The sequence below is a fragment of the Canis lupus genome, chromosome 20 (genome assembly GCF_048164855.1).
Source record: "Canis lupus baileyi chromosome 20, mCanLup2.hap1, whole genome shotgun sequence".
Taxonomy (NCBI): domain Eukaryota; kingdom Metazoa; phylum Chordata; class Mammalia; order Carnivora; family Canidae; genus Canis; species Canis lupus.
In genome coordinates, this window is record NC_132857.1 from 5,310,071 (window position 1) to 5,333,214 (window position 23,144).

A 23,144-nucleotide genomic window follows, 5' to 3' on the forward strand; every position below is an offset into this window, starting at 1 on the left:
GTGCCTGTTTTTATTTGCTAATATTTATATGTATAAATAGTCTATAATATTAAAGATTATGTATAATATAATAAAATGTTATATTATGAATTGTAGATTACCGTACACACATATAGCTTCACATGAACAATCAAAGAAAACATATAATCTACAGAGAACTCTTAATGGATGTCTTATGAAAGAAATATATTCATTAAAAACATAGGATGGGGGCAACCCTGGTGGCGCAGCGGTTTGGCGCCGCCTGCAGCCTGGGGCATGATCCTGGAGACACTGGATCGAGCCTGCCTCTCCCTCTGCCTGTGTCTCTGCCTCTCATTCTCTCTCTGTGTCTCTATAAATAAATAAGTAAAATCTTAAAAAAAAAAAAAAAAAAAAACAGGATGATGTGAAAAAAAATCTACAGAGAACTCTGCATATAGCAATATACATACCTGTTCTCCCGTCTGTATTACATGGGAGGCTGTGCCAACATTTTTCATTTCAGTTCAAATAATGTTTACTGAGGATTTATACTTTGTGCCAGGAATCATTCTTTCGTTCACATATTCAACAAATCCTAAGTGAGCACCTGTAATGGACTAGGCACTGTTTTAAGTGCTGAGGTTAAAAAAAAAAAGACAAAAATTCCTACCCTTCGCAGCTTATATTCTAGAAAATGATCAAATAATAAATAAGATACATAAGAAAATTATATAGTATGGTAGATACTGATAGGTATTTTATTTTTAAAGATTTTTAAAATTTATTTATGAGAGACACACAGAGAGGAAGAGAGGCAGAGACACAGGCAGAGAGAGAAGCAGGCTCCATGCAGGGAGCCTGATGTGGGACTCAATCCTGGATCTCCAGGATCACACCCTGAGCTGAAGGCAGCGAGCCACCCAGGCTGCCCCTGATAGGTATTTTAAAAGAAAAGCAGTGAAAGGGAAGGGGTTTATAAGTGTTGGTTGGGAGTGGAAGTTGTCATTTTAGATGGCATGGCCCGAGACAGCCTCACTAAGAAGCTGTCTAGTGAGTAAACACATGAAGGGTGTACAGGGACCTAGTGGTGAAGACATGAGGGGATAGAGGAAAAAGAGACATTCCAGATGAGGGAACCGAGAAGTGCAAAGGATCTGAAGCATGAACATGCTAGAGAATTTGAGGAATTGCAAGGTGGCCAAGTGGCTAAAGTGGAGTGAAAAGGAGGGAGAGTAGTTGGAGATGATTTCAGAAAGAGTGCAAAGTTATGCAGGGATGGGCGGTATCCTGCAGGGTCTTGTAGGATTTGGGCTGTTACTTGGGGCAAGTTGGGGTGTTGTAGTGGATGCTGCTGATGCTTTGCTTAGATCCCCTTACCTGGACCAGTATTTACTCCCAGCCTCTGGGAGAGGTACGCACACACACATACACACACACACACACCCTGCCCTAGCCCCAGGCTGCTCAAAACCAATAACTGACTGCCATACTGGTCCAAAAAAGGCAGGGCCAACTCTGTGAGACAACTCATGCTCGAGGGCTCAGCTTGAAGCTGGTTTCCAATCTAGATTACATCTTTGCTTCGCTTTCCTCTCCTGTCCTATTTTGCTTTCCTCTCTACTATTCTCCCAACAGCACCTCTTCCATAGATCACTTGCCCCCAGATTCCTGCTGTTTCAAGCTCTGTTTCTAGGGATCTCCACCTAAGATAATTGGCACTAGATGTGGTCCTAGGATGCAGACACTAAGAGTAGGATTCTGGAATTGCGTCACTCTCCAGCTAGATGGTAACAAGGACCTCATCACTACTGGTAGATGGAAGATTGCTAGTTCCTGGCGTTCTGTAGCAATGTGATCGCTGAGATTTTCACCCGTGGTAAACTAGGATGGAATATATAGACATACCTCAGAGGTATTGCAGGATTGGTTCTGGAGCGCTGCGATAAAGCGGGTATTGCAATAAAGTAAGTTAAAGAGATGTTTTGGTTTCTCAGTGCATATAAAAGTTATATTTAGGGGCACCCAGGAGGCTCAGTCGGTTAAGCATCCGATTCTTGGTTTCAGCTCAGGTACTGATCTCAGGGTCATGAGATCGAGCTGGCTTAGTTGGTAGAGTGTGTGACTCTTGACCTTGGAATCGTGAGTTCAAGCCCCATGTCGGGTGGCAGCAATAGACTTGCTCCATGCAGGGAGGCCAATAAACCTTCTCTTTGTAAAAAATGTAATATCCATGAAGCACAACTAAAAGAAGTATGTCTTTAAGTCGAAGGTGATCTACTACTATTGGCTTGATGCCTATGGAATTTGAGAAGTACAAAGAAGCAGTAACTTTAAGGACTGGATCATTACAGAACAATGTTTAACTCCAAAATTAGGATGGTATCTTGGGTTTGTTTTGAATTTGTCTCAGTGTCAACTCTGTATTAGACTCACAAGTCCAAGGCCTATGGCACAATTAAGGGATGCTGTTTTATTTTATTTAAAGATTATTTATTTGTTTATTTATTTATTTATTTATTTATTTATTCATGAGACACAGGGAGAGAGGAAGAGGCAGAGAGACACAGGCAGAGGGAGAAGCAGGCTCCATGCAGGGAGCCCGATGTGGGACTCGATCCCGGGTCTCCAGGATCATGCCCTGGGCCGAAGGCGGTGCTAAACTGTTGAGCCACCCGGGCTGCCCTTTTTTTAAAGAAGGGGATGCTGTTTTACCAAATAGTCTGTAAGATGAGGCGGAAACACTACCCAGTACCACACTTATGACTTCAACATACACACAAAAATACATTCTTTTCCACTGTTTTGCTTAGGATGGTTTCTGCTGCAAATAACAGAAATAAACTCAAAATGGGTTAAATGACAAAGACAGTTATTATCTAACTAGGTATCCAGAGGTTGAGCTGCTCCAAGGTTGGTTTATCCTGTGGCTCAGTCATCAAGAATCAGGTTGTTTGTCTTATTCTGCTCTACTATCAAGAATGTCTTGGCTTTGTCCTTGGTAGGCTTTCTTCATAATCACAGGATGAATCACCACAATTCTAAGTATTTTATTCAGACACAATAATGTCCACCAGAAGTCTTTCAAAAAGAATTTCCTCATCTTAAGAAAATAGTTTAAATGCATTTTTTTCTTTTTAATATTTTATTGTGGAAAATTTCAAACAAAAGTAGTGAGGACAGTATAAGGGAATCTTCATGTGCCCTACATCCCAATCACCAATTATCAACTCTTGGCAAATACTATATTTTTAGTCCCACCCACTTATCTTCCACCACCTGGAATGTAAAATAATAATATGTATGTAAAATAATAATATGATAGCAATAATAATTCCTTCTATTACTAATTATCTAGTCAGTGATCCAATTTCTTCAACTGCCTCAAAGGGTTTTCCCTCCTTCAGTTTGTTCTTTGAATTAGAACCCAATTAAAGTCCACAAATTGAAGTTGGTCAGTATATGCTTATGTTCTTTTTTTTTTTTTTTTAAGATTTTATTTATTTATTTATTTATTTACTTACTTACTTACTTATTTTAGAGACAGAAAGAGCTGACCTGGGATAATGAGGATTAGAGGAGAAGGGAGGAGGGGGGAAAGAATCTACAGCAGACTCCACATCGAGCTTGGGGTCTGTCATGGGGCTTAATCCCATGACCCTGGGATCATGACATGACCTGAAATCAAGAGTCCAATGCTTAACTAACTGAGCCACCCAGGCTCCCCTCCAAGAGGTCCCCGCCAAGATCCTTGTTAGTTCTTTAGTTGTCTATTTTTTTTAGAAACTCTTTATGTACTAGAGATAACACACTTTTGTCTGATATAAATATTTTCCATGTTTGTTGTTCATCTTCTGACTATACTTATGGTGTTTTTGTAGCACGAGAGATTTTTTTGAATTTTTACATAATTAAACTGATCAATCTTTTCCACATTGTGAATTTTGAGCCATTGTTAGTGTGGTAGACTGGGGAAAAAAACAGTCACATATTCTTTCCACGTACACTCCCGTGAAGTGTACCTTTATATCTCTTCCCATCAAGAGATAGAGACTCTTGGGCACTTGGGTGGCTCAGTTGGTTAAGTATCTGCCTTCAGCTCAGTTCATAATCCCAGGTCCTAGGATCGAGTCCCACATTGGGTTTCCTGCTTAGCCGGAAGTCTGTATCTCTATCTCCCTTTGCCCCCCCACACTCATGCTCTCTCTCTCTTTTTCTCTCAAACAAATAAATAAAAATACTCTTAAAAAGAGAGAAAGAGAGATGGAGACTATTGTTCCATCTTGGATTTGAGCTTCCATTGTACTTTGCTTTGATGGAATGCCGTGGAAGTGACTTTGTGAGAGTTCTCACTTTCTTGGAACCTGGAGACCAGGATGTGGGCTCCATGAATGAGAGACCTTATGGAGAGAGAGGCCCCATCTATAGCTAGCACTAACCCCACATATGTGAGTGAGGCCTCTTAGACCCTCCAGCTCCAGCGTCCTTGCCAGATGACTGCAACTGAGTGATCCCGGGCAAGACCAGAGAAGAACCATTCAGCTGAACATAGACCAAATTGCTGATCCACAACATTACGAGTAAATAAGAGGGTTGTATACTAAGCAAGGAAGGTGAGGGAGTGTAAGCAGCAATATGTAGTGAACATAACTAGGAAATAAAATGTAACTTTGAATTTGGTGCAGACTAGCTTTTGTATTGTCACCTGTCAACATTCCTCAACAGGGATGAAGAAAGAATGAGTTGTACTCTGCAGATCCAGAATTTGGCCAATTTTTGCCTTTTCTGAAAAAAATTTCTAGTACTAAATGCCACACATGACTGCATACAGAAGGATTTTTTTCCTTTTAAAATCCAGTATTTATTTAGAGATCATGTTACTATCTCTAAAGCAGCAGCTTTTAAGTCCAAAGCAACCTATATTTCACTAACCTTTTCTAGACTTTAACAAGAAATGTAATGAAAGTTTAACAGTATTTCATAAACAGCATTTTTATTATTAGACATTGGCTGATTTTTTTAAAATTAAAAATATATATCTTTAAAAAGTCAAAATGGGATATAGTGTGGGGCTTAGAATATGAAATCAGTTACAAAAGATTAAAAATGGCAGCAGAATCAGATAACCAAGTTCTGTTTGATGAAGACAGGGAGATAAAGGAGGACTAAATTTATAAAAACACAATATATGTTTTAATCAGTGACATGCCCCTGAAATTTAAACAGTTACTTTCACTATTGAAAGAAATGTATGGGTCAGTCTTGAATAATGTGAACTAACTCCTCTGTCCATTTTTTTTAAATGTGAATTTTCCAATGCAGTGTATTCCACAGCCAGCTTTTGAGTCAAAGCTGAATTCAGGGAAGATTAGTTTCTGAATGTGTTAGTAATTTCTGTGCCAAGTATTTGTCCTGTCAGATAACATCTGTTGACCAGAAGCAACAGCCATTACAATAAGGCACATTATATAATGTTGGTCCTCTGTTAAAAACCTCTCTAAAGAAATTTCTAGAAAAAGATTTATTTATTTTATTTAACTTTTGGGGCAATAATGGGAAGAATTTGACCAGTTAAGTATTATTATTTTAATTTTTCACATAGATATATAATTTTAAATAGCCGTTGCCTAAAATAATAATTAATGTAAGAACTTATTTTCTGAGACTATTTCTTATGGATAGTGATTTCTGGGGAGGAAGAAGAGACTGAAGACAAAATTAGCTTTTTCCTTTACTGGATGAGAACATTGTGGACATTATTACTCCTATTCAAGATTAGAATCCCTTTTCACATATAAGAAATGCTTTCCTTCAGAATTAGGGAAAGAATGTTCCTTTGGAGTGGAAGATTCGTGGACTGTGGTTATATCTATTATGTCTCAAGCAGAAACCACATAGAATGACCAATTAAACTGATTTTTTAAAATATTTTATTTGAGAGAGAGAGATCAAGAGAAAGAGAGTGTGTGTGCAAATGCACGTATGAGCTGGAGGAGGGGCAGAGAGACAGGGACAAGCTGACTCCACCCTGAGCATGGAGCAGAGCCCTATCGGGGCTATCCATGGCCCTGAGATCATGACCTGCCCCAAAGTCAGATGCTTAACCAACAGAGCCACCCAGGGACCTCTAAACTGATTTTTTAAATTCATCTTTCGAGCAGCATCTGGGTGGCTCAGTCAGTTGGGCACCCAACTCTTGGTTTGTGCTCAGGTCATGATCTCAGGGCGATGAGATCGAGTCCCAAATGGGGCGCTGCGCTGAGTGTGAAGCCTGCTTAAGATGATCTCCCTCTTCCTCTCTCTCTGCCCCCACCCCCGGCTTGTACACACTTTCTTTCTATCTTTAAAAAAAAAAAAGAAAAAAAAATAAATAAAAAATAAAAAAAATAAAAAAAAGAAAGAAAATTCATTTTTTGATTAAGTGATAATTGAATTAATCATGCAGTGATTTTATTCTATTAATAGGATATTTATTAAACAAATTTTACAAAGACTTAACCCAGTTATTTTACTCATATAAAACCTTCTTTTTTCTTTTAAATATTTTATTTATTTGAGAGAGAGAGTGCAAGAAAGCATAAGCAGGGAGAGCAGCAGAGGGAGAGGGAGAAGCAACTCCTCACTGAGCAGAGGGCCGATGTTCAGCCAACTGAGCTGAACTGAGCCAGGCACCCCATATAAAATTTTCAATAAGGAAAATGTAACATTCTTCAAAAGAAGTAAAATGGTAGAGAATATTCTGGAACTAAGCTCTTTTGCATTTACTACCATCACACCTCTCACTCCCCCTGGTCCTCTCTATCCCCATACAGGCTGCAAAATGTTACCTTAGCTCAGTTCCTCACCTGTGGCTGCTTGGCGAGGCTCCCTACCATTCCATTGACAGAGTTAGCCTTCGAAAAACATACGTTGAACACGTTGCCTCCCAGTTTAAAGCTTTTCACTAGCCCACCAATATCCAGTTGAGGACATTTAAATTTGTCACCATTCTACAGTCAAAATTCTTACTCTATAGTGTGACACAAAGCACACCTGTTCAACCTCTCTCCATTTTTATTTTGTCCTTGCTCCTATTTTCCTGCAACCTCCAGCCACTTTTCCTTACCCAGGATCCAAAAGGCCTAAACGATGAAACAGTGTCATTACTTGAACTTGTCATCCTCTGTTATACCTCAAAGATGGGTGCATGTAGTTTCCTCCACCCGGGAAGACACTCCCAACTCTCAACTGGCTCCACTGCTTTCTGGTTACTCAGCTCAAGCACCATCTGCTTCGCAACACCCTTCCTCACTGGGCTGTGCTGAACCTTTCACACCTTCCTTTGTGTCATTCTGTACCTTCTCTATCATTGCTTCCATTTTCTGTTTTTTAATTGCTTATTTCTATTTTAGAGTCTCCATATAGAATGGGAGTTGCCCGAGAACACCATATTAGGGGCCTCAATAAATATTTGTTGAATGAAATTATGAGGTTCAGAGACTAATGACCTGGTGGAGAGAATTGACCTCTACCAACTGCTGATATTTGGCCATTTTGATCTACAAAACCAGCAATTCCCTTCTCTTTTTAAATTCACTTAGTTACTTGAGAGAGAGGAGAGCAGGGGGAGAGGCAGAGGGAGTGGGGGAAAGCAGACTCCTTGCTAAGTGTGGACCCCGAGGCAGGGCTTGATTCCACGACCCTGAGATCACGATTTGAGCCAAAATCAAGAGTTCAATTCCAATTAGCAATAATCAGGCCTCGGATAAACCTCACTGGCAACGAGCCTGCCACTGTGCAAAGCAAAGAGCCCAATTCCAAACGAGCCACCCAAGTGCCCCCTAAAACAGCAATTTCATAAATACGTTCCATGAGGTAAATCTTGAGAAAAATTCAGATGGTTAGTTTCACTAAAATATTTACAGCTTCTAAGGTAAATACGAATTTTGTCAGATTGTGTAGAAACCCAAACAAAGATAGTCTCAAATGCAAATGTCATTTCTTTACATAAAGAAATCAGCCTATATATTTCTTCTCAAAGTACAAAGCCCATTCGTTATTCTAATGGAATTTTCATTTCATTTGTATTTTTTCCCCCAAAGCCTTACATTCATAGATATCTTGCAGAGGTTTCTACGTAGACCATTTCCCATCATATCTTTGTTAATAGTCCAGAGAGAATGAGCATAGGGGTTTGGTTCAACGGTGCTCTGGGAAGCCTTTTCAGCTTCAGGACAAGCATCACCACATTAATCAATTTACATGAGAACTGTGGCTGCAGGCAGATTCCAGTGCAATTCATGTGCCACCTCACATTATTTTAGCTTCACTGTTCCTGAAGAGATTGTTTCCCAAGTATTTAGATATGACTCTTCTTGACAATGACTGGCTTCCTCCTAAGCTGAAAGCTGAACAGAAATATCCAGAAGTATCTTCGCATTATTCCTTAAAAATCATTCAAAAATCAAATCAATATAATGAAATTGACATTGAATTGTCTTGCAGACATTTCTTGTGCAATGATAACACACTTAAAACAATTTACCCGTGAATATAGCAGTAATGAAGCAGTGTTCCCAGTACCACCTTAACTCTTTTTTCCCCTATTGGCTATTTTGGTTACAGTAATATTTTCTGCTTCTCTCTAAAAGTCAATTTCCTGTTTCCTCCTAACCCAGGATTAATTGGAAGCAGAATTTCTCATATTCTTGTCAGTGCGCACAGTTGGCCATCATCCGGACTGTGTGGAATGTCATCATGTGGATGAGTCCAATTCCCATTGTTTGTGACCTTACATAAATATATGGCTAAAAATATATGTTTAAAACATGGAGAATATTGAGTGTCTGGGAACTTATTCTACTAGACATAAAGAGCTGTAAAGCTATAAGAATTAAGATGGTGAGGTGAATGGATAAACAAATAGCCAATGGAAAAGAATAGGGAGCTGAGAAACAAGCCTATGCATAGATGGAAAGGAGAATTATGATTGATTAGAAACCAGTGAGGGGGGCCTGGCTGGCTCAGCTGGTGGAGCATGCAACTCTTGATCTCAGGGTTGTGAGTTTGAGCCCCACATAGGGTGTGGAGATTACTTTAAAAAAATCTTTTTAAAAAATTGTATTTATTTATTCATGAGACACACAGAGAGGCAGAGACACAGGCAGAGGGAGAAGCAGGCTCCCTGCGGGATCCCAGGATCATGCCCTGAGCCAAAGGCAGATGCTCAACCATTGAGCCACCCAGATGCCCACTTTAAAAAAAAAAAAAACTTAAAAAAAAATAAAAAGAAATCAGTGAGGCAATAATGAACTCTTTAGTAAGTGGTGCAAGGATTATTGGGTATCCAAATGGAAAAATAAAACAAAATTAACCCATTACATTATAATACACAATCAAAAAATTGCAATAACAAATTTGAAGTGAAAAGAAAAAATTTAACATTTTTGGAAGAAAATATTTCTTTAACTTTAGAACAGGGAAGGATACCTCAGACACAAAATTGCAAAACAGGATAAAAAGACTGATTAATTTGGGGTTCCTGGCTGGCTCAGTTGGTAAAAGCATGTGACTCTTATTGGAGAAGGACAAACATTATATGTTCTCATTCATTTGGGGAATATAAATAATAGTGAAAGGGAATAAAAGGGAAGGGAGAAGAAATGGGTAGGAAATATCAGAAAGGGAGACAGAATACAAAGACTCCTAACTCTGGGAAACGAACTAGGGGTGGTGGAAGGGGAGGAGGGCAGGGGGTGGGGGTGACTGGGTGGCGGGCACTGAGGGGGGCACTTGATGGGATGAGCACTGGGTGTTATTCTGTATGTTGGCAAATTGAACACCAATAAAAAAAAATTATTATTAAAAAAGAAAAACATGTGACTCTTGATCTCATGGTCATGAATTCAGGCCCCACGTTGGTCCCAACATGAATTCAGGCCCCACACTACTTTTTTTTTTTTTTTAAGATTTTATTTATTTATTCATAAGAGACACAGAGAGAGAGAGAGGGTCAGAGACACAGGCAAAGGAAGAAGCAAGCTCCATGCAATGAGCCTGATGTGGGACTCGATCCCGGGACTCCAGGATCACACCCTAGGCTGAAGGCAGGCGCTAAACTGCTGAGCCACCCAGGGATCCCCCCACACTACTTTTAAAAAAAAATCTAAAAAAATCTGAAAATTAACAAAAAGAAAATGAAAAAATAATTTATGATTTGTTGATACAATTTTATCCTGGAAAACTGAGATTCTGTATGGATATTAAAATTAATCTGTTTGAGTCACTTATTTACTATTCTAGGAAAACAACTTATTTATAAAGAGGGCTATTCCTATATTGTATGTATATATATGTATATAGGTAGATATATTAATAAGAAAAACTTATTTAACATTATCAGTCAGGTGATAGTTGGTTAAATATGACAAAATCATTGAACAAAATCAGCCTCCTATGCAAACATATTTTATAATTCAAAGTGAACAAACTTTAGGTCTCTACACCTCATATTTTAACCAACGCAATTACCTATTAAAATAAAACTTTAAATGTTACAGAAAAGGTGGTTTTTGGGTTGGTATTTTTTTCTTGCCATTTTCAGTAAACAAACTTAGAAAAGCCATTTTCTATTGTCAGGACAGAAAAAGATACATGATTTCTTTGAATTTTTGGTAACTGATATGCAAATATAATATTCACCCTTATATTTCTTTCTAAATAAAAGATAATTGTGCTTGAAGTTCTCAAAATCACTTGTTTCAATAGCTTATTCATATTTTCCATTAAGTGCTATTGAAATTTAGGACCTAGGGGCACCTGGGCAGCTCTGTTGGCAAAGTGTTGGAGTTTTGATTTTGGCAAAAGTCACGATCTGGGAGTTCTGAGATTGAGCCCCAAATCAGGGTCCACTTCAGGTTTCGCACTGCTTGGGAAGCCTGCTTGGGATTCTCTCTCTCTTTCTCTCTCTCTGTGCCCCCTTGCCCGCATGCATTCACTTTTTCTCTTTCTCTCTCTCTCTCTCTAAATAAATAAATACTCTTAAAAAAAGAAATTTAGGGCCTGTTATTTCAAGTTTTCTCGTAATCAACAATGAATTTAAAAAATTGAAGGTTTATATATTTGTATTTGTATAAGCAGAAAAGCAGTGGGGGAGTCAAGAATGGGAACAGTAGGGAAGCCTAGGTGGCTCAGTGGTTGAGCGTCTGCCTCTGGCTCAAGTTGTGATCCCGGGTCCTGGGGTCAAGTCCTGCATCAGGCTCCCCGCAGGGAGCCTGCTTCTCCCTCTGCCTGTGTCTCTACCTCTCGTGTGTCATGAATAAATAAATAAAATCCAAAAAAAAAAAAAAAAAGGAATGGGAACAGTATATAACAGTGAAAATGAAGAAAATAGAATTACTTGTATCAATATGGATAAATCTCAAAAATACGTTGAGTGGAAAATGCAAGTGGTACGTAGCATATGATACCATATACTTAAAAATAAGAAAAACATTGTTAATTATAGATACCTATGTATAAAAGTATGAATTTATGCATACACATGATGCATGTAATTTTAGAATAATGGTTAGCTCTGAGGTGGGAGGGAGAAGAGTGAAATAGGAAAAAGACATATAGGAGAATTTTATATTTTTATTGCTTGATGTCTTTAAAAAGATGGAAAGCAAAAATGGCAAAATGTTATACTTCAAAGCAAGTTAGTGGGTAGATGTGTGTATTCATCATACTTTTTGCCGTCCTTTTTTTATATGTTTGAAATATTTTGAAATCAAAATGCTAGATAAAAGTAAGAAAACCTCACTGCTTTGTGTTTAACACTGCACTTTATCCTTCTTTTCCAAAGCTAGAAGAATAGTAGCTAACTGGACCTTCTGCAACAGAAAAAAAGAACATAGAGGCACTTGGGTGGCTCAGTCGGTTAAGCAACTCACTCTAGATTTTGGCTCAGGTCATGATCTCAGGGTCTTGGGGTTCAGCCCTGTGCTGAGCTTGCTGCTCAGCAGGGAGTTGGCCTGAGATTCTCTCTCTCCCTCTGCCCTACCCTCTGCTTGCACAGGCATGAGCTCTCTCTCTATCTCTCTGTCTCTCAAATAAATCAATTTTTTTTAGAAAAGGAAGAAAGGAAAAAGAATACTTGGGGCATAGAGCACTATCATGAGCTTGGAAGCCTATGTTTTATGATCCTTGAGCATCAAACTGTGTGGCCTTGAATAAATCTTACATCCTTCCTGGACCTTGGTTTCCTAACCTGTTAAATGAGAAGATTGAACTAGAATGTCCTCTAGGTTTCCTCTGAATCTAAAAAAGTTGACATCAGTGTACCTATGAGAATGGTTGGGAGAAAGACTCCTTAATGTCACAGGGGCCTGTTCTGAAGCTAAATGGCTGCCCGGAGACTGAAAACTTCTAGGCATATCCTGTCTTACAGCAGATGTGGCGTCTGAGCCAAGGACCGTGTAGTATTACAGTGTCCGTGAGTCCTACTCAAAAGTAATGTGCATTGTGGACTAAACCTCTGAGGAATTTTGACCATTTTCTGACCTTCCAGTTAATAAGTAAATAATACTGTTTCTTCCTCTGAACTTCTCACAGCTCTTCTTCCATAAACACGGTATGACCCTTCTTTATTTATCAATTTAATTGATTCTAGGTTTATTTTCTTACTGATCTTAAAATCCTTCCCTTAAATGTGTCACATCTATTGTCTTTTAGGCCTTAAAAATTCCACAACAGTCTTCTAAATAAAGTTAAAGGTGTTGACTACAGGCTTCAGCATTTTCTCCCAGAAGGCTCTGTCCTCATGGCCTTTCATTATCTACCATTTCTGTGCTGATTCACAGTCCATGATTCTACCAGGTACTTTTGTTTCCTTATTAAAAAAAAAAATCATTTCCTCAGTCTCCATTTCCTTTCCCTGTCTCTTGGTCTTTTCAGAGGACATCTGTACATTTGAAAATAAATTATTTTCTCCTTTTGATCTACTTCTGTTCTTCCTTTCAATATTATCCCCATAAGAAATAAAATAAACTTGCATTAAATATTTATTATCTATCATCATATATTGCACTATGTATTTGTTGATTTATTCTTTGAATGCATTCGAGCTTAGTATGATTGTCATGATTAAAACTGGAAAACGTGTTTCTCTCTGCATCTGGCTCCCTTCTACATATTTATGTAGATGTAATTAGCACATAGAGGATGAAATCAGGCCAGGCTTATGAATGAATACCCCTTGTATTCTGGTTTGCTCTGTTTAAAGAACAAAACCCACATTCTCAACTATAGGACTTCAAGAAAATGTATGCCATTAATCAAAGAAAGGGCCACATAGGAAAAGGTTGTTGGTATAACACAAACTCATGGATACTAGTGGGAAAACATCACAAAGGTAATGCTCGATTTATGGTAGATAAAAAATATGAGAGGATATCACTGTCTGAGTCTTTGGGTTACAATCTACATAATGATACAAAATGTGTCATTAGCCTTCCTCCACGGCACACAGAATGGGGCCAAGATACATGTGCACCCCAAGTCAGTGATGGATGATTAAGGAAGTATAGTTTTATAGTTGTTATTTGCTTATAATATTTGTCCATATGGACTTCAAAAGATACAATGACCTGCAATGAAATCACATCCATTCTTTGTGAAAATTAATATAGAGAAATGTAAAACCAGGTAGAAAGAAGAGGCAAAATGATTATAGATTCATGAGTAATTTTATTAAATATAAACTCTACTAGTACTTTATTATTTTTTTAAAGATTTTATTTATTTATTCATTCATGAGAGACAGAGAGAGAGAGGCAGAGACACAAGCAGGCTCCATGCAGGGAGCCTGACACGGGACTCGATTTCGGGACCCCTGGGCCTAAGGCAGGCGCCAAACTGCTGAGCCACCCGGGAATCCCTCTATTAGTACTTTAATCCTTCCTCAAAGTTAACCACTCACTACACTGACTTCAGTTGTAATTTTAATTTTAAAGGAGCATGAATATATTTAACATAGCAAAGAAATACGATAATGAGAATTAATTCAATTAAATTAAAATTCACTACCTCTCAAAATCTTAGGATTTAGTAAAAGTCATAGAATTCTTTTCTGCCTCCAGAAAAGAGATACCCAGACTGACTGCACAAATAATTGGCATTTTCTAGAGGATGTTTCAGGTTTTCTACTGCATCCTCCACACTCAGAAGAAACCAGCTAAGCACTTCCCCAGTCACTAAAGACTTGGAAGCAGAGCTGAAGGTGACAGCCAAAGTGTTCTCCATGGCCAGAAAATGCAGACAAAAAGCTGCTTTTTCATCTCCTTTGGACTACTGGGACATAGGAGGTAAGAGTGGGTCTCAACATGTTCCCAGCTGCAAACGATAAATCGTGTCTAATTACGATGGATAGGTAGCCGAATGATAGCCACCTCCGTCCTTTGGGACACTGAGAATGAGACATTACTAGCTTCCCTCCCCCCTTTGGTAAGTTTTAATTTAAAAAAAAAAATTCCTTTCCTCTGAATGGTTTGAAAATATTTGATTTTCTGCCAAGGATTTTCTTGAAGTAATTTCCTGCTTTATTTTCAGAAATATAAAATGTGGGTTAGGGATAAAGAAAGATCTACCTGACTTTAGGACACATAATGCTTATAAAAGGCCCTGTCTAGAACATGGAAGACTTCTAACTCTGGGAAACGAAGGGGTGGTGGAAGGAGAGGAGGGCAGGGGATGGGGGTGACTGGGTCATGGGCACTGAGGGGGGCACTTAACGGGATGAGCACTGGGTGTTATTCTGTATGTTGGCAAATTGAACACCAATAAAAAATAAATTTATTATTAAAAATAAATAAATAAATGGCCCTGTCTAAAATATTCTGAGAAAAGTACATGCCATCTTTTACAAATGATTTAAAAGATTAGACTAAAAAGTAAAAAATTTGCCCCTTAATTGTATGGTAAAGCTTCCAGCTCCACTTTGAGGTTGCTTCGCCTATTAGGCCAAATATTCTATGATTCCCTTCTGGGATCTGTTACAGGTTCTGTGATTGGCCAAGTGATCAAAGCCTGGTGGTTTTGCAGCTCAGCATCTGTATTTCTCTGTCAAATGGAAATTCAAGAACGACTTTTCTCATTAACCACAGATGTTGCAGATTTGAGGCTAGATTCTTATTTTTTTGTGGTCGGGGGATGGGGGGGAGGTGGGATTGAAAACTGCCATTTTGAACCTGGACAAGAAGGAAAGGGTCCAGGTTCTCCAGAGCCATCTCTGCCGGTCATTTTCTTTGCCACACAGCAAGAGCCCTTGCTGAAAATGGCAAGAAAGGTGATTATCCTCATTTTTAGATTTTTCTGAGTTTAAGGAGCAAGCAAGAGTGAGTTCTTAACGGTGCTTTTGGAGAGAAGAATCTGAAAGAAAACTCGACAGTGCTTCTTAATTTTTCCCTCTTTTAATGACCACTGAAAAGCATTGTAGCATCAAGGCTTGCTGTTGATAGAGCTCTCTAAGCAACTACTTTTATTTAGTCAAATCAATTCACTACTTTTCAAGACCCGGAATAACATTTATTAGTGGACATTTAGGTGCCTGGATAGATGGCGAAGCTTACATTCCAGGCAGAGAGAGACACAGGCAAAGTGTGCTATAAAATTGAGATGACAGTAATGTTGGAGTAGCTACGGGGGCCTATGAAAGTGGGAAGGGAACTGGGGTCACAGAGTGCTTCCGTGCTTCCGGGCAAAGACAATCACTCACCTGAGTTTTCAAGGATGGGGAGCACCGGCCAGTTGAAGAAGTGGGGACTTGGGTCAGCAGGCATTCCAGGTGAAGGGAGAAGTCGAGGTGACCATTCAGAGGCTAAGATGTTGGGGGTCTGTAGGCCATTCCCGTTGGCACCACCACTGTTCATCAGAGCGTAGGCCAGAGCAGCTGCTGAGTGACAGTCCGTGCTACGTGCAGCTCTAACATTTTGGAATATAACCAGATAATCACAGACTAGGGACATTTTCGGCCATTGCATGGCCTTTCTGGTCCTTTTGCACTGTTAACTGCTGTATTCATGCCTGAAGCATTTCCATGCTTTCACGTGAACTAATATATATATATTATATATATATATATATAAAATATAGATGTTGTGTAACCAGAACAGCAGCACCTACGGGCAACTCTTCTTGCCACTAGTGAGGTGTGTTATTGGCTGCTCCGTCTCAGCTACGCCAGCTGGATTATGTTGCTTCACTTTCCCACCAGAAGAAGGTTCCCTTTCTTCGAAGGCAATAAAACATTGTGACGATTATGACATTCTTGGGAGTTTCTTGGTTCAAAAGAGACAAAACAATAAGGCGTTTTATCAGACTTTTTGAATGTAAATCTTCATTTTTCAGGATGAATAACACATACAGCTACAGCCTAACCATTACATTCTAAGTGTGATCCGCTTCAGAGAGAACGTATTTTACTATCATTATTTTAAGGCATATTTCCTGACATTTTTGTCCACCTTTTCTCCTCTCCACCCCCCCAAAATCTCCTCAAACTCTAAGCTAGATTCCAACCGTGCTTGTGAACCACACAAAGGTGCCATTTCTTCTTCTTCTTCTTCTTTTTTTTTTCCCCCCAGATTTACCATTTCTGTTTCAGAAACTTGGCACATAGGACACCTGGGTAGCCCATCAGTTGAGCATCTGCCTTCAGCTCAGGTCCTGATCCCAGGTCGAGTCCCACATCTGGCTCCCTGTGAGGAGCCTGCTTCTCTGTCTTTCTATGTCTCTGCCACTCTCTGAGTCTCAAATAAATAAATAAATAAATAAATAAATAAATAAATAAATATTTAAATATTTTTTTTAAAAATTGGCACATGCTATGTGTAGAAACACGTCTGTAGTGCGCTGCAAGGTGGCTGGCTCGGGTAGGGGACCCGGCTCCAGGAGAGCACAGGCCAGCAAGGAGGGGGAGTTCAATCTGAGGGATGGCAGGGCCCCCTCCCCCTGGACTTTCTAAAAACGAGCTAGTGAAATGTCCCCCTTTTACGTGTAAATCGTGCAGGACACATGCATCACTGGCTTCCAGACCTCGCTGCCCTTGCCTGCGGCCTCCGGGGCCTGCCTGCTGCCAGGTCAGCTGTCGTGGCCTGAGGCCGTAGGAGCACCGCAGGGCAGAGGCCCGTCTGGGCCCCCTCATGGCCTCGTTCCTCTGCTCAGCTCCGACGTGCCCACTACGTGGCACTAAGACAGACAAAGCTCCTCATCCTGGAGAGGCTTGTGTTCTGAGCTGTATTCCTGTCAGCCCCGGGCCCTGTTTGCACGGCTTCTGTTCCCGTCTCCGTCACCATGGCCGGGCCTGTGTTTCTTCCAGGCCAGTGTCCCTCTCAGAAGTGGCCTTCCTGGCACAGCTCTTCCAGTTGAGCACAGGCTGATGTGTTCTTCAAGGCCTCCCAACAGCGTCTAGGTCGGGACAAGTTCCTGCCTCCACTGCACCCTGGACCCCAAGTGAGCATCTGCCTCCAGGGAGTCAGGTCTGGATCCTCAGTCCAGACTGTCCCTCTCTCTAGGAAATGTCCTAGCAAGGACCCTCCTCTCCTATCTCAACTCATAGTCCCTTTAACTGATCCCTACGTGGCTCCCCACAGCCCTCTCTGCCATGTGAACCTTCAAAGAAAGGCTCCACATCCCAACCTCGACTCTCACAAAAGTTACTTCCTACTATCCCCACATCAACTTGCAGATGCAAATAAAGATGAGAAGAGAATATCTTTTCAGCTTCACTCCATAGGGTCCAAGCTCAAAAGCCTTTGATCTAACTAAGCCCCAGGCCTTTGTTGAGCTAGAAAAATGCCCTGTTACCTATAAAATACAATAAACATTGTGCTGAAATTAACTTAAAAAAAAAAGCTATCTGAGTATTTTCTTTCTTTTTTTAAAAGATTTTACTTATTTATTCATAGAGACACAGAGAGAGAGAGAGAGAGGCAGAGACACAGGCAGAGGGAGAAGCAGGCTCCATACAGGGAACCCAATGTGGGACTTGATCCCGGGACTCCAGGACCGCACCCTGGGCCAAAGGCAGACGCTAAACCGCTGCGCCACCCAGGGATCCCAGTATTTTCTTTTTGAATTAAGCTCTTTGCAGTTTTTACTGTAAAGGGAAAATATATTCATTTTTAATTAGAAAATAAATGGATAAAAAGGAGTCATATTTTACTATGTAAAGTTCATGATCCACAATTATATATGTCATTAGATATGAAATTATAACTCCATTGCATTTCATGCATCTTAACTTCCTACCTCTTAAAAATTAGTTTTTAGATTTTTAATTATTTCCCCTCAAATCATACAGGAAGACAGAGTATATAAAACAGTTCCCAGTTTTCCCCTACAATAGCATTGTGGTTTTTTTTTTTTTTTTTTTAAGATTTATGTATTTATGAGAGAGAGAGAGAGAAAGCAAGTGGTGAGGAGGGGCAGAGGGAGAGGGAGAGAATCGCCACTAGCTCGGGGCTCTATCTCACAACCCGGAGATTATGAACTGACCGGAAATCAAGCTGGACACTCAACTGACTGAGCCACCCAGGCGCTGCTACCATAGCATCTCTGAGAGTTAATCACTACTAACAGTGACTCTAGACATTTCTCTGCGTATATAAACCTATATATTTTTTAAAGATTTTATTTATTTATTCATGAGAGACAGAGAGAGAGAGAGAGGCAGAGACACAGGCAGAGAGAGAAGCAGGCCCCATGCAGGGAGTCCGATGCGGAACTTGATCCCAGGACTCCAGGATCAGGCCCTGGGCTGAAGGCAGGTGCTCTGAGCCACCCAGGCTGCCCTAAACCTATATTTTTAATCTTTTTGAATCCATTGGGTTTTTTGTTGTTGTTTGATTCATTAAATATTGGCAAATTGAACACCAATAAAAAATAAATTTATAAAAAAAATTACATTTATTTTTTTCCAACAGTTTTTCAAGGAGTATTTTACATATCATATAATCACTCCTTTCAGGTGTACAATTCAATGATTTTTTTTGTACAGACATTTTACTATTTTGCATATGTGACCATCACCATATCAATTTAGAACATTTTCATCTCTCACTAAGATTCCTCATGTACATTCACTGTCACCCCCATTCCCCTGAGCCCATATCTGGGCAGCTACTAATCTACGTTAGTCTATAGGGCTTTGCCCTTCTCTGGACATTTCATTTAAATGGAATCATATACTATGTGGTCTCTTGTGTCTATTTTCTTTCACTTAGTATAAATATATATGTGTATATATATATTTATATATATTTATACTCTCTAATTTTATATGTATATATAAAACATATGTATATGTAATAGAAAAATATTTATGGATGCTTTAATGAGTCTTACCTGAAAATGATCTCCATAAGTAAAAAAAATATTAAAGATTTATATAGTGCTAATGTTAGGGAAAGAACTAATACCAATTATCAGCCATTGAGAATCCATGAAGATAACTAATTTTTTGATATTCCACTCTTCCCTCTAGTGGCCAAGATGAAAAAAGGCTATTGTGTTTGTTAGTCTAGACACATCCTAGATCCTCCAAAAACGCTCCTAAGTATTCATTCACAGCTTTTCCCACCATCATACCAGCTTCCCCAGGTGCAGGGATTTACTATTGGTGTGAAGAGTTCAAAGTGCGAAGCCAATAGCCTGAGTTCGAATCCCAACGCTTCCACTTAACTAGTTACGGGCACTGGGGGCAAGTTTCCCCTCCCCCAGCCTCCCCAAGGCCGAATTTCTTCTTCTGTAAGATGAGGATGGTAATAGTGCCTGTCTCATAGAGTTGTTGGGAGGATTAAATGACTTAAGATCATGGAACTCCTTTGAACAGTCCTGGGATATAGTAGAAGTTGAATAAATCTTCTCTGTCCCAGGTTTTCTTTTTTTTCTTTTTTTTTTTTTTTTTTGATGTCCCAGGTTTTCTGCTTCTGTCCTCCCAAAATAAATGCCCAAGCCAGTCCTCCCTGTGCTCTGCTGTTGGCCTCAGCTTTCTTCCCATGTAGTCCACTTTGGCAAGTTGTTTTAATCTTTTTCTTTCGGCAGCTTTCTCTTCTTTACCAGCTCATCCCACCTCCTTCTATCTCCACTACGGCCTCTAGTTCACGACACCATCGTGCCCTGATCCTGAGGGAGGCTGCCCTACTTCTCCCACCAGCTGCCCTACTTCTACTTCTCCAGCATCCTGTCATGGCTCAGCAACCAGAATTTATCTATTTGATGCTTTGTGGGAGTTGGGTGATCTGAATGCCATACGTGATGGGTGCGGAAAGCCTTTCAGAAATAGCTCCCCTGCAGCCAACTATCGATGCTCCATAGTCCTTGCCTTTCCAGGTCCAACGCCATAGCCATGGGCTTTCCAGTTCTGGGGACAGTCCTGACCCAGGCAGGCAACATATCCAGAGTTGATTTGGGGGGTGTCTGGCTGGCTCACTGTGTAGAGCATGTGACCCTTGGTCTTGGGGTCCTGAGTTCAAGCCCCACATTGGGAGTAGAGATTACTTAAAAAAAAGAAAAAAAAAGGTGGTCAATAGATGTTAAAAATAAAATAAAATAGAGCTTATTTTTATCCACAGGTGGTGTCTGGGCTTAATTTTATTATCAGCCTTACACTTCTGTCACTCTCACACTTCCAGAGTGAACTCTGGTGCCCTAGTATGTGTCCTTTAAGCAAGCAGCCCTTTTCCCAATCACTCACTATGCTTCCCTAGGACGTATGGGCCTAAACTTTTGCTGTAGTATATGCTTTAGACACCAAGATCCTCTGCCAGAAGTAGAATCTTTCCTTACTATGAATTTATTGGATTGGGATACTCAAAATATGCTTAAGTTTTGTCATTTTTTCTTTTATTTTTTCTCTTTTTTTAGAGAAAGAGAGAGAGAGGGAACACTTGAGTGGGGGAGAGGGGCAGAAGGAGGGGGAGAGAGAGAACCTTAAGCAGTGTCCGCATCCAGAGCGAGGCCGACACAGGGCTCTATCTCATGACTCTGAGATCATGACCTGAGCCAAAATCAAGAGTCAGACTCTTAACCGACTGGGCTACCCGGGTATCCTGCCATTTTTTTTTTTTTTCAAGAGATTGGACTGGGCCTCCATCCCCTATAGCTTATCTGGGGTCCTGCTGGAGGCTAGATGGATCCACAACACCACCTCTCATGGTGGTCAGACTCCTGCTGACATGCCTGAGCTGCCAGATTAGAACTCCTTGGATATTGTGGGGGTGGAGATGCTTATGTCCCCCCAATTCTGACACATATGATTGACCAAGTTCCATGTAGCAGATTTTGCTTATTTTGCTACAAAAGCAAGGAATAGATCTATTCCCTCTCTTAGACCTGTCAGGCCAAAAGCACTCCTCATGATATACCGATATGGACAGGGTCTGTCCCTCTATCCCTGACCACAACAGGACTCCAGTTTTCCTAGGCTAAGTCATGAGAGTAGGGCAAGAATTTAAACGGAGGCCCACATACCATATGTCTACATATGCATGGGTTATAAATCAAGCAGAAAAACTGTTTAATAAAACCTATTTTATCCTTCTGCCTTGAAAAATATCCCTTCAGAGTGATAAAAATGAATTATGTGTAAAGCTGTTTTTTAATATAACTAAAAACAGGCAAAATCTTAAAGATGAGTGAATTTAATTTTTGCACATCTGTGTGTTCTCTTGTGAATATAAAATAAAGGCAATCATAATGCATACATTTTTGTATATTTATTTCCCTGGTGTTTGTTTCAGCAAATCACTAATTATGCCATTATAATCAAGATTTTCACAAAGCTTGTGAAAATAGTGCCTATGATCTAAAAGATTAAAAAATGAAATGTAACTACATTAAAAATATACGAAATTTGAGTGTCTCTAAAAATTATAAATTAAAGCAAAATCTAATTATTTTTTTAAAAGATTTTATTTATTTGAGAGAGAGAGAGAGACAAAGAGAACATGAGTGAAGAGAGGGGCAGAAAGAGAGGGAGAAGCAGACTCCCCACTGAACAGGGAGCCTGATGTGGGACTCGATTCCAGGGCCTGAGCATCATGACCCCAGCCGAGGGCAGATGCTTAACTGAGCCACCCAGGTGCCCCTAAATTTTAAAATTTAAATAAATAAAATCTTTAGAAAAATAAAAGTTCAATGATTTTTTAAAAGTAAAGTTTTAATCTTACTTTAAAAAATTTAATGAAGTGATGGAATATTCCTCAGCCATTAGAAATGACAAATACCCACCATTTGCTTCGACATGGATAGAAATGTCGAAGGGTATGATGCTGAGTGAAATAAGTCAATTGGAGAAGGACAAACATTATATGGTCTCATTCATTTGGGGAATATAAAAAATAGTGAAAGGGAATAAAGGGGAAAGGAGAGAAAATGAGTGGGAAATATCAGAAAGGGAGACAGAACATGAGAGACCCCTAACTCTGGGAAACGAACTAGGGGTGGTGGAAGGGGAGGAGGGTGGGGGGTGGGGGTGACTGGGTGATGGGCACTGAGGGGGGCACTTGACCGGATGAGCACTGGGTGTTATTCTGTATGTTGGCAAATTGAACACCAATAAAAAATAAATTTAAATAAAAAAATTTAATGAAGTGGTATTAAATATTTGTAGAAAAATAAAACTAAACAAAAAAAAGAGAAAAAAATTAAAATAAAACTACAGTAGTTCCCTCCTCTCCATGGGGGATAGGTTTCTTTTCTTAAATTAATTAATTAATTAATATTATTTATTTACTTACTTATACATGAGACACACAGAGAGCCAGAGACACAGGCTCCCTGCAGGGAGTGGATGCAGGACTGGGGATCCCAGGACCCCAGAGTCACACCCTGGACCCAAGGCAGATGCTCAACCACTGAGCCCCACAGGTGCCCGCCATGGGGACTAAGTCGAGGGGGTTTTATGGGCTTGTTGGCGGGCTGTTTTAATCTGATTAACCCTCCATATGTCTGTTTTCCAATCAGGTTTTTGTCATCTCTCTTTCTCATGGGAGAGAGTGGAGGGCTCTTTCCAGGGTGGTGTGAAAACTCCTTAAGGGTGGTTTCTTAGGGCAAGAGCCCCTTGTCCCTGTCTGCTGGCCTTCGGTCTATCCTTCCTCTTGACTACAGCTCAATCCCAGGCCCCCTTGTGGTCCCTGGCTACATTAGCTCCCTGTTAGGTTCCC

General features: G+C 40.0%; 1 long non-coding RNA gene and 1 pseudogene across 1 annotated transcript; one reads left to right on the plus strand and one right to left on the minus strand.

Moving 5' to 3' along the window:
* Positions 1-7,615: 7,615 nt before the first annotated feature.
* On the minus strand, positions 7,616-7,745 carry LOC140612174 (U4 spliceosomal RNA; annotated as a pseudogene).
* Positions 7,746-11,361: 3,616 nt separating this feature from the next.
* Positions 11,362-22,060, plus strand: LOC140611646 (uncharacterized). The gene is made up of 3 exons (XR_012012738.1): positions 11,362-12,798; positions 14,107-14,285; positions 20,023-22,060. It is a non-coding gene; the product is annotated as an uncharacterized lncRNA (long non-coding RNA).
* The last annotated feature ends 1,084 nt before the right edge of the window (positions 22,061-23,144 follow it).